Source organism: Peromyscus leucopus, chromosome 2 (genome assembly GCF_004664715.2).
Source record: "Peromyscus leucopus breed LL Stock chromosome 2, UCI_PerLeu_2.1, whole genome shotgun sequence".
Lineage (NCBI taxonomy): Eukaryota > Metazoa > Chordata > Mammalia > Rodentia > Cricetidae > Peromyscus > Peromyscus leucopus.
Genome location: NC_051064.1, coordinates 43,143,864 through 43,159,555, shown reverse-complemented (window position 1 = coordinate 43,159,555; position 15,692 = coordinate 43,143,864).

Sequence of the window (15,692 nt, the reverse complement as noted above, 5' to 3'; positions counted from 1 at the left end):
TTTTGCAGATATGATTGTGATTTTAAAATGGTGACGGTATTATGGCTTGTGGAGCTGTAAATGCAGCTCCCTAAAATGGAGGTTCAAGGAATTTTATAGACAGAGAGTAACAGAAGAAGGTAGGGTGGCCACAGAAGCAGAGAGTGCGTGGGCCTGTAAGGATGCAGCCAGGAACTAAGGGCTCTAAAAACCCACCAGAAAGTCAAAGCAGAAAAGAACAGATTCTCTCCCATGGCCTCAGATGGGAGCATAGTCCTACTAACACCTAGATCTCAGCCCAGCAGCAGACGCTGACACTTGGAGCCTCTGGGGCTACAAGTGGGCAAATTTATGCTGTTTTAAGCACCCAGCTTATGGTAATGTTTACATCTAGTACAAAAATCTAATGCACTTTCTTTCAAAGACAATGGTAAAGCATGTTCCTCTGCCATTTTTCTCAGTGGAATGAAGACAAGCAATTACTGCTATTGGTTAAACTTTTACTGATCACTATTTGTAAAACATGATGAATATGTTTAAGAGACAGCCATTGAATCATTGTCCTTCTGTGATCCTTGCCTTTCTTGGCAAACTTACTGCTAGCTGGTCCATAGTTGACTAGGGGGAAGACAAATTTTCAAAAGTGTGACTTCAATATGCCATCAAGTCCTCGAGGATCTAAGTGTTGACCTTGAGTCTGACCACAACATTCTATTGCATTAAACCTCTAGATTTAGAAAGCTATCTAAAATGTATATTATTTATTATCTGAGACTTTGTTTTTATCATGTAAGAAGTTTAGCTCCAAGCAACATCCAATTACTTGACTAGAGAAAAGTCTCAACAATTATACCAGTAGTGGGCTCTGCTGCCTTTGATTTGAAAAGATCTTCTCAAAACCATTGTAAAAGAACTTCCACTTCATACATCAGGCTTCTAAAGGCCTTTGATCTGTAGAAAGGTATTCGTGGTCTAAATAACCACTGCATTCTTATAGAAATAAGTGAAATTTGGACTTAAAATAATTGACACCTAAGGGAAAACTTATTAAATGTAATCTTTATCTACCATATAAAAGTTTCTTTTTAGATCAAACATTAAAGGTGACTAAATCCTTTATTCACTATTCAAAATTAGTTATATCTGCTCACCATTAAATAAGAAAAGAAAACTCTGTAAAAACAAAACAATATAAGTGGAGGCAGTCTGTCATGCTTGGGCGTATTAAAAACACACCCCTTCCAATTTAATTCAAAGTAGAAAACAAAGGGGAAAAAAGCCAGATGGCGTACACACAGCAACAACATAGAACGACAAATTTAGCTAACAAGTTTTTGCATCTTTTAACATAGCATCACCTTTTCACCCAAGTGTCCTAGATGGGCAAATCTCTGAAAATCTATCCTTCTTATTCTGAGCTCAGAGATTCTTAGAGGATATACCTTATAGAGAATATCTCACTTTTTCGAACATTTTATTTTTTCCCAATTGCCTTTTACTTTGATCAGATTTTAACATCTCATTGTAAGTTATGTTCAAGAAGGAAACTGTTCTTGAGCATAACGAGATTTTTCTCCTGGGATCTCATTTCAGTTAGTAAAAGCCAGATGACTAAAGAGTGACTACTTCCCATGGCTTCAAAGTACAGAAGACTGTGTTTTGGAGAGTCACCTAAGAGAAGCATAAATTCTTTTAAGGAGTTGGAATGAAAATAGTGTACATATAACAGTGGATTTGAGGAATGGACCTGTGAAAGGGAAGGGAAAAGCGGCCCTGTCTCTCTGCTCTGGAAAGGCTGTGTGTCACATTGTTTCTGCTGCTGCCAGGGAAGATTGTGCTGCATTGTGAACATGCAGCAACTTGATATGGCTCTGGCTACTCTTAAATAAAATAGCTTTGTTTCCTCATTATCAAGCATGTGTCCAGCGACTGTGAATGGCCCATAAGAAGATGGGTATGATTTTATCTCATGGATTGGCTTTCTTCCAAACAATGACCATAAAGTTCATTTTCTTTAATGTATAAATATCTATGCTTTCCATGACAAGTCATATTGATTCCATGTGTATTTCCTTAATGAAGACAAATCATACCAAACCATTGGCACACATGTCCCTACACCTCTCAGCCATAAGAGCTGATATTTGCCAGCTTGAATTTTATATGGCGATGGTTTCCCAGAGAAGCACCAAATGAAGGTGTGAACTGATAGAATGAAAGAACATGATTTAGATATTAGTGTTTATAATAGAAGACTACAATTTGTTCTTTTAGGAAAAAAAACATTTTTATCTTTTTTTTCATTTATTGAAAATAGATTATTTTCTCATTATGGTTTCCCTGCCCTCTACTCCTTTCAGTGTCTCTCCACCTCCCTCCCTTCCAGAATCACCCCATTTCTGTCCGTCATTAGAAAAAAAACAGGCCTCGCCGAGTTCGAGGCCAGCCTGGGCTACCAAGTGAGTCCCAGGAGAGGCACAAAGCTACACAGAGAAACCCTGTCTCAAAAAAACCAAAAAAAAAAAAAAAAAAAAAAACAAAAAAAAAGAACAGGCCTCTTAATAAAAAAAAAAAGAGAAGTAACAGGCTTCTAATAGGTAACAAACAAACATGACAAAATAAAATAAGATGAAGGAAAAACTGTCACATCAAATTTGGACATGGCAACTCAACAGGAGGAAAAGAGTCCTAAAGAACAGGCAAAAGAGTCAAAGACCACTTGTTCTGATAGTCAGGAGTCACATAAAATGCTAAAATAATAGCTATGATATCTACACAGAGGACCTGTTGAATACCCTTGAAGGTCTTGAGCTTGCTGCTTCAGTCTTTGTGAACTTATATGCACTTTGCTTTTGTTGATTCAGAGGGCCATGTTCTTCCTGTGTTCCCCATCCCCTATGACTCTTACAGTCTTTCCAACTCCTCTTTCACATGGTTTCCTGAGTTCTAAGGGGAAGGATTTGATGGAGACTTCCAATTTAGGCTCTCTGTCTGTGCATAATGTGTGTCTGTGGGTCTCTGCATCTGTTTCTATCTACTGTTGGAGGAAGCTTCTCTGATGATGGCTGGATAAGGCACTGATCTATGAGTAGAACAGAATATCTTTAGGAATCATTTTATTGACTTCTATTTTTTAGACCAGTCATATTTACTCTGGGTCTCTGGGCTATCTTGTCTCTGGTTCTTGATTACACAAGCAATGCTGGCTATGGGTCCCTTCTCCTGCAGTGGTACATAAGTCAAATCAGACATTCGTTGGCTACTCCCACAAGTTTTAGGCCACCATTGCCTTGGCATATATTGCAGGCAGGAAAGATTGTAGGCCAAAGGTTTTGAGGCTGGGTTGGTGTGGTAGTTTGAATGTAATTGGCCCCCATAAGCTCATAAGTGGTGACACTATTAGGAGGTATGGCTTTGTTGGAAAAGATATGGCCTTGTTGGATGAAGTATGTCACTGTGGGCCAGACTTTGGGGGTCTATGTCAAGTGAATCCACAAGAGTCTGTTAAAGGGTACCAAGGATTTATTAAGACATAAAATAGGGAGAAATAGACTCACAGATACAGAACAAAGTGAACAGCCATTATCCTTCTAGCCACCTCCTAATTTTGAGCAATCATGTACCCAGAAGAAACACACATCTATCTGGCCAGATACCCCAAGATCCCACAACAGGTGTATGCTCAAGATACCTCTCAGTGTCACAGTCCACTTTCCTCTTTCCTTCTGATCAAGATGTAGCCTGCCATGATAATAGACCAAACCTCTGAACTGTAGGCCAATACCTCAATTAAATGTTTTCCTTTATGAGAATTGCTATGGTCATGGTGTCTCTTCACAGCAATAGAAGCCCTAAGACAGAAACTGGCACCAGGGACTGGGTCTTTGCTGTGTAGGCCTGGCCATGTTTTTGTTTGGAGAAATTTGGATTTGGGTACTTTGGCTTACGAAAGCCGTGGAATGCTTTAAGCACTGCTTGATGGGCTGTACTAGTAGGATCATGGAAGACAGTAGTGCTAATAGCTATTTGAACTATCAAGGCCTGGCTCAAGAGGTTTCAGAGGTGAAGAATTTTAGAATGTTGTCTAGAGAATTTTCTTGTGATATTTTGGTGAAGAATGTGGCTGCTTTTTGCCATTGTCTGCGTAAGGCTAATGTGAAGAGTTTTGCATTAATTCCATTGGCACAAGAAATCTCAAAACAGCCAATTATTGACTCTGTCCTGTGGTTATTAGCATTAACACTCATGAAGATTTATAATGAGAAAGAGCAAGCTACGCAAATAAAAAATACAAAATGTACAGATTGAGGAAAGGGGCACCAGGAAGTGGAATAGAGATAAATCCTGTGTCCAAGGAGATAAACAGATTAAGAAATAGAATAAAGGGAGTGGTGACCTCAGGGCAAGACCCCACCCAGCTAAGATTCCAACTGTGAAAAGAAACTAAAGAAAAGCTTAGAGCTGAGAGTATTGGTGCATGCTTTTAATTCCAGCACTGGGAAGCAGAGGCTGGCAGTTCTCCGAGTCTGAGGCCAGGCTGGTCTAGAGATCCAGTTTCAGGACAGCCAAGCTTAGGCAGTGAAGAACAGAAAGAGAGTGAAGATGTCATTGAACAAGGGAGGTGGGGTGTGTGTGCCTCTGTGTGTGTGTGTGTGTGTGTGTGTGTGTGTGTGTGTGTGTGTGATATTCCAGCCCCAACAAGCACCGGAACTTGGCAGCTTCAGCCACGTGGTTCCGGAGTTAAGAATAGAAGACAGGGGTATGGAATTTGCTCTGGAGACTAAGGGAAGCTGCTGAGACCAGGCATGGAACAGGGTTGTCCCTGAATGGAGGGCTAGAGAGGCCATTGCATAAAGCTGTGAAGTTGAAACTTGGATTGCCTTGGAGAATCCAAAGTGCTAGAGATGCCAGAGTCCTGGAATACTCGCTGAGGAAAGCTGCTAACAGTAGAACTAACTGCTAGAAGTAGAAGTAACCAAAGAGAAAGAAATGTGCCCCAGTCAACAAAGCTGAAAGGGGTTGGAGATCTGAAGAATGTTTTGACATCAGACGTGGAGCTGCAGAGTTTGGAGTTTGCCCAGCTGGTTTTTGGTCTTGCTTTGGTCCAGTATTTCCTCACTATGCTCCCTTCCCTATGTTTTGGAATGGTAATATATATCCTGTACCATTATATGTTGGAAGTATGTGATCTGTTTTTGATTTTGATTTTATAGGTGATTATAATTAAGAGATTGCATGGGCCTCAGAAGAGATTTTGAACTTTGGACTTTTAAACATTGTTGAAACTGATAGACTATGGGGACTTTTAAAATTGGGCTAAATATGTTTTGCATTATGATATTATTACAAGCTGATGGTGGCTGGGAGTGGAGAGTGGTAGTTTGAATGTAATTGGCCCCCATAATCTCATAAGGAGTGGTACTATTAATAGGTGTGGCTTTGTTAGAGTGGGTATGGCCTTGTTGGGGCAAGTGTGCCACTGTGGAGGAGGGCTTTGAGGTCTCTCTATGCTCATGATACCACTCAGTGTCACAGTTCACTTTCCTGTTGCCTTCTGATCAAGATGTAACCAGCACCATGTATGCCTGAATACTACCATGCTCCCTACCATGATGATAATAGACTGAAACTCTGAATTTTTTTTGTATTTATTAAGATTTTATTTTAGCTTGTATTTTATTTTCAAGAAGATTTCATGGACTTCTTTTTATTTATTTATTTTACAATACTATTCAGTTCTACATAACAACCACAGATTCCCTTGTTCTCCCCCTTCCTGCCCCCCTCCCCTTCCTTGCAGCCCACCCCCGATTCCCACCACCTCCAGATCAAGGCCTCCCCCGAGGATTGAGATTGACCTGATAGACACAGTCCAGGCAGGTCCAGTTCCCTCCTCCCAGATTTTGCCAAGCGTCCCTGTATAAGTCCCAGGTTTCAAACAGCTATCTCATGCAACGAGCCCAGGACCTGGTATCACAGCCTAGATGCCTCCCAAACAGATCAAGCCAATCAACTGTCTCACCTATTCAGAGGGCCTGATTCAGTTGAGGGCCCCTCAGCCTTTGGTTCATAGTTCATGTGTTTCCATTCACTTGGTTATTTGTCCCTGTGCTTTATCCAACCTTGGTTTCAACAATTCTCGCTCATATAAACCCTCCTCTTTCTCAATAATTAGACTCCCGACTTTTCACCCAGGGGCCTAGCATGTGGATGTCTGCATCCAGATTCCTCAGTCCTTGGATGGGGTTTCTGGCACAACTATTAGGGTGTTTGGCCATCTCATCACCAGAGTAGGTCAGTCCTGGCTGTCTCTCGGTCATTGCCAGCAGTCTTTTGTGGGGGTATCTTTGTGGATTTCTGTGGGCCTCTTTAGCACTTTGTTTCTTCCTTTTCTCATGTGGTCTTCATTTACCATGGTCTCATATTCCTTGTTCTCCCTCTCTGTTCTTGATTCAGGTGGGATCTCCCGCTCTCTTTCACTCAACCCTCGCCGTTCATTGCTCCCACTCATGTCCAGGCTGTTCCTGTAGATCTCATCCATTTCTCCATCATTGGGTGATCCCCGTGTCTTTCTTGGGGTCCTGTTTTACAGGTAGCCTCACTGGTGATGTGAGTAACAGTCCGGTCATCCTTGTTCCACATCTAGTATCCTCCTATGAGTGAGTATATACCATGTTTGTCTTTCTGAGTCTGGGTTACCTCACTCAGGATGATTTTTTCTAGATCCATCCATTTGCCTGCAAACCTCATGATGTCATTGTTTTTCTCTGCTGAGTAGTATTCCATTGTGTATATGTGCCACAATTTATTTATCCATTCTTCAGTTGAAGGGCATCTAGGTTGTTTCCAGGTTTTGGCTATTACAAACAATGCTGATATAAACATAGCTGAGCAAGTGCTCTTGTGGTATGATTGAGCATTTCTTGGGAATATGCCCAAGAGTGGTATAGCTGGATCTTGGGGGAGATTGATTCCCAATTTTCTAAGAAAGTGACATATTGATTTCCAAATTGTGAACCTCTGAATTTTAAGCCAGCATCTCAATTGAATGTTTCCTTTATACGAGCTGCCATGGTCATGGTGTCTCGTCATAGCAATAGTAACCCCAAGACACTTAGTGTCCATGTTTCTCTTTTGATAGCCTGCAGATTACCTTAGCACACCAAAGAGAAAATAATGTAGGGGTGAAGGCTCCATGTAGGCACCAGCTTGATTTTGCTGTGTTCAATGAGTTGTATGATGTTGTCCTTTGCAATGGGGCCTCATTGTTAGTTTTATGAGAGCAACCCTTTGTCTTAGCATCAGTCTGGATTGTTAGAGGATTTCAGTGGGACTTCCTTAGCCAACAACTCAATTGAATGCAACCCAGTTCCTCCACTGGAAGCCTTGCTTAGTTACAAGAGACGGACTTTTGATATCCCTCATTACTAGGAATCCTCTCTAGGACCATCTTCATAGATTCCAGAAAGTTTACACTGCACTAGGTTTCCACACTGCCCCCAAATGCCCACTAATTCCAGCTGTCTCTCCCATGCTCTCCCACTTCATCCCATCTCACCCTCCCTGATCCTCTCCACTCTCATCCCTATCCCTACCTGTAAAATCTACTCTATTTCTCCTTCTTAGAGAGATCCATGTGTGTCTCCCATCCAACCCCTCCTCTTTACATAACTGGGTTATGTTTTGTTATATCTACATAGCTTTGTTATCATCTGCTTAAGAGATAATATCCACTTATAAGTGAATATATACCATGTTTGCTGTATTTGTCTTTCTGGGTTTGGGGTACCTCACACAGGATGATTTTCTTTTCTAATTCTATGCATTTACTTTTTATGCAAAACTTGTAAATATGATTCAAAGAAAGGTTTTTAAATAATAAGAGCAAGAAGGGAGTTATAATATTCACAGTGAAAATATTTTCATGAAGAGAAAGACTATTAAGTAAATATTCCTAAAAATGAGAAAGTAGCACCCAGCCCCCTCAGTTGGTAGGCTGAAAATTTTAAAATGTTGGGGAAGTTTGCTGTTGTGTTGGAGAAGAGTGAGAATGTGGGAAATGGCTCAGTGGTAGTTGGTAAACCTATTGTTAATCACTTTAAGAAATTGCTGAGTCTCAAAATGTGGAAAATGGAAAAATAAGGAAAATTACTTGCAAATTTTAACAAACTCTGAAAGTCAACTGGGTGAAATAATATGCTAAGTTTCCAAAGGCTTGTTCTAAAATATTTAGTAGATGGTACAAAGGAAAACATGCCTTGCAGCATCATTTGTATCCTGTGTGTGGTACCCATCTGGATCCTAATGTCTAAGGGCTGCTTTACTAAATTGTCTGCAGAAAGAAAAGTGTATTGTTCTATTGCAAACTGCTCCCTACCCTCATCTGAAAACTGAAGCATCTTTGGAAATTAGATGTTCAGAGTAAAAATTTTTGCTATAGCTAAACCAATATTTTGATCATTGGAATTTGCTGCAGTTGTTTCAGGGTACCATGAGATTTTCTGTTTCCATATTTTCTCCTTAAATTATACATTCCCTGACCCTTTTCCAAGAGCCTGGTAGTAAGCATGATTTTTAGAAAACCAAACACAGAGCCTATGAGAGAAACATCTGTTGTAACTATTGTTTTTCAGGTTCAGGTTGCCCAATAGGTCTAGTGGGCAACTTCTTTATGACTGAGACGTCTTGGTGGCTGCAAAGGATGAAAGGTCTTTAACTCAGTGTTTGAGATGTGTGGGTCCTGAAGTTCTTTGAGCTGAAAAATCTTTCAAGGAAAATAAATCTATGATGATTGTCTGCTTTGGTAAGCCATATGGAGTAGAGAACTCATCAAGGCCTGTGGACCCGGAACTGCCAGCAGGAGGACATGGAAGCAGCTGTTTCTTTCATTGCTTTCTTGCTTTCCTACTCCCTCCCTCATCTCCTGCTTTCATCTCCAACATTTACAAAACCCAAGCCTCAAATTTTCCAGAAGTTGGTTCTTTGCAGGCTAGTGTTTCTCTCTGGTCTGATTTCTCTGGTCCTTCCTCTCAGTCAGCCGTCAAGCTGGCTATTATCACTTCAATAGATCAAACAGACAAAGGTAATCGATACTCTAATGACAAGGCTCGGTTTTGTGTCCAGTGCTGAGAGTATACAGCTCTGGAAGGTAACCACTTAAGCTAAAAAACACCTCATCTCCTCTGACTGAACTTCCAACAGGAGGAAGTCTCTGGAACTCAAAACCATCTGAGAACTACTCAAGGGAACTTCGTGGAACAGATCTCTTCTTCTTCAATTACTAAATTCAAAATTAATTACAAATTCTATTATTTTCACTAAAACAAATCAACTGAATCCCTGAAAATAGCACACAAAATGTTTTGGTCGCATTGTAAATGTAGGATGACCAAAAAGGGTCTAGACTTGGTGCTGTGGAATGGAGGTTTCCTGAGGAAACTATAGCTGCAAAGCTCAGTAGTTCTGTTCCCTCAAATGTGAACTCAGTTTCTGTTTAACTCTTCTTCCACATGCTCCTGTGGAGTGTGAGAAGTAAGCACACAGAATAGAGGACAATTCAGAATTTCCTCCCAGGCTTGGCATGGCTTTCTACTGAATTAATCTAATCATAAAGGGAAGAATCAGTGCCTACATAAAAAAATAATACTTTTCTTACACATACTTTAGAGAATTTTCAAACCACTGTTATTTTAAGATGAAAGAACAATTGAGCTATTTAATATTATCATTTTCTACCATTAATGACAGCTACTTCAAAAATATGTCCGAAGGCACAGGGAAATGATCAAGGAATATGGGGTCCAGCTATTGTGATGCAGAACAGTGTTATGTTGTGAACATCATGGGGCACATACTAGATATCTTCTAAAACTCGCTTACAATTCAGGTTAATGGAAGAGCTAAGAAAGGAGTGAGGCTTTTTCATATATGTCTCACTCAGCTTCCCAATGGCCAGAGAATACTTGCAAAGCACAGGTAATCTGTGGCTTTATTTGAGTTTCTACCACCGGATGTGGTCTTTGCCAGAATGTGAATCCCACTTTCCCTTGGTTTCACAAATCAGTATTTGTATTAGTTACCTTGCTGTTGCTGTGATAAAATACTACCACCAAGGCCTCTTATAGAAGAAAGAGTTTATTGGTATGTGGTTGCAGAGGGCTAAGAGTCTACCATGGCAGGGCAGTATGGCAGCTAGCAGTAGGCTTGACAACCAGGGCAGGAAAATGAGATGTCACATCCTCAGTGGAAAACACGAGGAGGAAAGAGCAAAACACAATTAGGGGGAGGCCTCAATTCTCAGTGCACTCCTCCAACATCAAAACTTGCCCCAGCAAGCCTGCACCGCCTAAGCCTCCTCATACAACACCACCTACTGGTGCCAGGTGTTCAAATACCAGAGAATATTAAATATTTCTAATTGAAACCACCAAAGTCTTTTTAGCTTGTGAGCTAAAGATGTTTGGTCTTTCTTGACCATGGTGAGTTTTAGTAGCCTAGTAATGATCACAGTTTTGGAGACTGCTGACACTTCGTGTTTATGTGATCTTTTCTTGAAATGTGATTAAGGATGTACTTTGGGGACAATTCTCCCTCGCAGATAAGTTGCATTTAACTGTGTTCAAGCAGAGTCCATGATGTTGATATCTAATTAATCTTGAGTTAATAATATCTTCTGTCTTTCCTAACCTCAGTTACTGTTTCCCCTCTTCAATTAATAAATACTTTCATAGTAATTATCTGAGACTGAAAAATGTTTTCCTCCTCATACATGACTTTTGCCATTTATCTAGTGTCTAGTTTATGTCACCTACCACAATGGTATTCTGGTGGTAAATTTCTCTCCCCTTATCCCATTACATTTACCACTTAGAAATATTGTACAGGAAAGACTTACCTCCTCTGCCTCTTTTACTTGTGTGTAGTCATTTAGGTTATGCTGAATGCTGGGTATGTGTTTCATTGTCTGTTTGGCAGTCATGCTATCTATACTAGCCTGGTCCCATAGATGAACAGAACTGGTAGAATAAACATACATTAAAAAGGGATTCACTAGTTTTGCCTTGCTTGATATAGTCTAGGTAGTCCAACAATGGCTCTGCTCACAATGAAGAGGCTGAGGACCAGGTAGCAGCTCAGTCCATGAGTCTGGATGCCTCAGTATTCTCAACATGATGATGAAGATTCCTGGAGAGCCGCTGGTTTCACTTCATGTTGGAAACCTGATGGAAATGGATTCTGGTGTCACCAAGGAGATCGAGGCAGCATCAGGGCCAGGATAGATGAACTCACCAGCAAGATGTGATGTGATGTGATGGTAATGAAGCAAGAGCCAAGTTTTTCCCTGGAACCTCATTTGATTTGTGCTGCCACTGGAAGATGATACCCACATGTCATGTAGGTGTTTCTACTTCAAATGTTGTAATCAAGAAAATCCTTCCCAGGTGTGCCCAGAAGCTTATTTCGTAGTTGATATCAGATGCAGTCATGTTGACTATCAAGATTTACTATGACATTATATTTTTAGTATTTAAAACATCCTAGGTTTTTTATTAACAATATAAGATGATCGAGACCATACAGCATTTTCTTGTCCCTATTCTGGACTCAAACTGTTGTTGTTATTATTATTACTTTAATACAGAGAAATATTTGTAAGTCAAAACATAGGTGGTCACTGCCACTGGTACTAGCATGGCATTGCCTGTAGGCTCTTCCAGTGGGTAGAAGATTGTGTGTGTGTGTGTGTGTGTGTGTGTGTGTGTGTGTGTGTGTAATCCAACCACATAGTGCACGTCTTTATTACAGTATCTATCTGTGTATTTATTAGAAAATACAGAAATATGCTGCTACTTCTGACTCCAATGCATCACAATCCCTTTGGGTTCCCTATATTTGGAAATTATAATTTTCTTTAATAGCCAAAATACTTAACAAGTTATCTCTAGTTTACATACTTAAATTTTTTACCACTTGCAGATACTAAACTTATTGTCAGAATTGCTCTTATATTTACTCCTCCAAGAAAAATATACAGTAAATGCAACAGATAATTCCATGCACAATTTTCATCTTTGACTTGTGTAAACCAGTCACAGTCTGTATTCTCAAATATTCACAAAGTAAAACATATTAGGTCTTTCTTTGTTCATCAACTTTACATGTTTATTCATTTGTAAAGCTGATGGGCTTAAGGTCCACTTTGTTTCCTCTTCTAATTCTGATTTGTTAAACGCCCCCGCCCCCATCCCATTAAGGACTGTGTAAAAACTCACAAATTATCCTGAAATCACACTGACTTTCTGCATTAATTTCCTTCAGCTTTTTTGTATCTTACATCATATTTTCTGGTCCATTTTAAATTGCTATGCTGTGGGTCAAAACCAGTCCCTTACTCTGAACATTGGGATATTTATCTGCTTCCATATTTAAAAGGTTCTAACCATATGTTTTCTTTTGAAAACATCAGTAGATTGTAGCTTTGTGATCATATTTATGGACTCTTTTCTCTTCTATTATTATATGTCCTTCCATCACTTTTACCATACTATCTTGATTATGCAGATTTATATGTTCTTGCATTGGGCAGTTTCAGTTTTATTTTTGTTCTTTATTTCTTCATTTTCAAGAAATGAAGATGAACTCAAAACTAATGAGTTAGTTAATTTGGTGGAAGAAATTTCAACAGAACACAGTATTCAGGCTGAGGTACAGTTACTGCTTGTTTATTTTAGGCAGATTTACAATAAAAAAAAACAGAGCAAAAAGCAGTGCTGAAAGACAAATACGGAGATTGATGAAGAACGGAGCATTATTGCAGTTAGAAGTGTAGGCAAAGCAAACAAGAACAAATCAATAGAATTTTTAGAGGTAAGATTCATTAAAGAAAACTATAAATTTTGTACTGGACAATAGACCAATAAGAATGGATCCTGAGGAGACTGAATCTGCCTTCAATTAATGCAGGATATAAAAATTAATCCCATTTGAAAACAAAAATGAAAGTCTCTTAAAGGCTGAAAGGGTATCTCAATAGAAAAGCTACACTGAGGGGGAATATTTTCCAAAGTTTAGGAATCCAGGCACATGACGGCTACTGCAGCTCTGTCTTAAGGACATCCAGCTACATCGTGAACGGGCAGAGGTATTTAATATCATTTATATGTTCAGAATCTGCAGACATGCTGAATTCACATTATGGATTTTGGAAGTTTGCATCAAAGCTCCAGGACAATCTTGGGAGGTTAGATAATTTCTGCAGGATCAGATTCCCTGCAAAGAGACCGCTGGATAGGCTACACATAAAGCTTTAATGGTGATGCCTGAGTTCCAATATAGACCGTGGTTGTGGGGATTCAATGAACGTGGAGTTTCTGCCACAGAAAGTTGCAGGTACAAAATGGAGCTCTTGGTGGCTCCGAGTGATCTCTCCTGTGCTGCAAATGGCAAGACCGTAGACACACATCTACTGAAGCCTATTGGAGTTCACATTATGCCATTACATGTCAGGATGACTTTCATGGTGCCATGGAATGTAGTATTTGCCCTAGGGAGCCAATATTGTTGTGCTTCAGTTTTTCCTTGCTTTCCTCCTGGTCTTCCTTTTGAAGGATACTCACTCCGTGCCATTGTATGTTGGGAGTATGTAATCTTCTTTTTGATTTTTCAAAGGTTTATAGCTGAGCTTTTTTGTTTTCTGCCTTAAATCTCAGAAAAGACTTTGGAATATTTGAATGATTTTGTAATTTCTGTGATTATAAATTTCACATTATGAGAGTTCCATGGTCCCTTTGGAGTCAGGAGAGTCATGGCTTGAATTAGAAGTGTCCCCTCCAGGATCATATTTTTAATGTTCAGTCTCTGGCTTGTAGCACGACTTTGAATGCTCAGGAGCCTCTGGAAGGATTGGCCTGGTTGAAATCGGTCCCTAGGGGTAGGCCACTGAAAATTATACCTGCCTCTGGGTCTGGCCCTGAGCTTTCTGTTTCCAGTCCACTGCCATGTAAACAAGCACTCCTTATGTGCTCTGTCACCACTAAAAGAGTCATTCCTCCCCTGCTGTGATAAACTGAAACAGTGAACCAAAGGAAATTCCTCCCTTGCTTTTCTCAGGGAAGTTGTCACAGTGATGAGAAAAATAGCTAATATACTAGCACGAACTGAGTATTTTTGTACTTCCATTCATGATGAATGTTTATCTAACCCGTTTTTATAATACCTTTTCCCTACTTTTGTTAATACCTTTCTCCCCTTGTGTCATAAATAGAATTAGAAAATGTTCCATCTTTACATTTCTAAATAAGTTTCTATAAAATTGCAAGTAATGTTTTATAAAGGATTTTCCAAATAATACTTTAATGGTCTTGGGGCAGTGCTTAAGACCACATGCCATTTATAATCATTTCCACCTGTATGAGGAAGGGCAGTATAAGGATGCATCCATATTAATCTGTACTAAATGTTAAAGACAAAGATGCTCTTAAGGCATTATGATGCATTTAAACTCCTCATCAGTTGATTTTAAATAATTACTATGGTGATTATTCTGGTGGATTTGATATGATCATATAAGAGGTCAGAGAAAGAATAAATTTCTATAATATTCAAGGGAACACATGAACTCTTATACTGAACTTCAACAGCAATGTGTGTGTGTGTGTGTGTGTGTGTGTGCGCGCGCGCGCGTGAAGTACATGGGGTGTGTGCTTACCCATTGTGGCACGTGTGGAGACCAGAAGTTGATGTTGGGATATTCTTCTGTGTTACTCTCCACCTTATGAATAGAGACAGTATCTCTCACTAAACCTGGAGTTAGATGCTTTATGCTAGACAGACTGCCCATGGAGCACCTGGGATCTGTCTGTCTCTATGCACCAGCCTTGTGGTTACTGATATATACTGCCATGCCTGGATTTTTATGTGGGTGTTGAGGATCTCAGCTCAAATTATCATGCATGAGAAGTATGCGCTTTACCAACTGATCTGTCTTCTCAGCCCCTTATCAGAATTTGAGGTATCATGAATTCTTTGCTTTAACCAAGGTAGGCCTATAAAGCCTTGGGGGGAAATGAATATTGAATTGGATTTAGCATGAACTACTTCATAATTACATTTTCTATAAGAGCCCCGATTTTATTTACTCCACCAAGACACTGAGAGAGTTTTACACTTTATGGGAACATCAGCATCTTGTTGAAGATTGAAAAGTCTATAATTATGCATGCTGGAAAGTATTGCTAGAGTTAAAAAGGCATCCTATATTTCCATATCTTTATTAAGCCCTGAAAAGGCATATTTAATCACCAGTACTTGTCTCAAGTGACAGACTGGGCATTCTTTCCTTGATACTGGGACTTTAACATGGTAAAGGAAGTGGTCTGATCTTCAATACACTTTATATAGCCAGAAGATATGAGCATGAAGATTAATCACCATGGTGGCCATTGCTACTTTCCTAACACACAGCCTCACTCAGCTCCTAGTTACTAAGTTGGGTCAGACAACTAGTTAGATTTCAGATTTGACAAGAATTGGCTAATATTATTAAAATTAAATTGTGTATTTTATTTATGTTGAAATGTATAAACATATCATCATTTTCACATTTCATTGAGTCAGAAAGGTAATACAGTTACCTTACAGTTCCTTACAATGAGGAATGTGAGTACCTTTTTTTTTCTTTTGAGTGGTGTTTGCAATACATATTGGGCAAATAA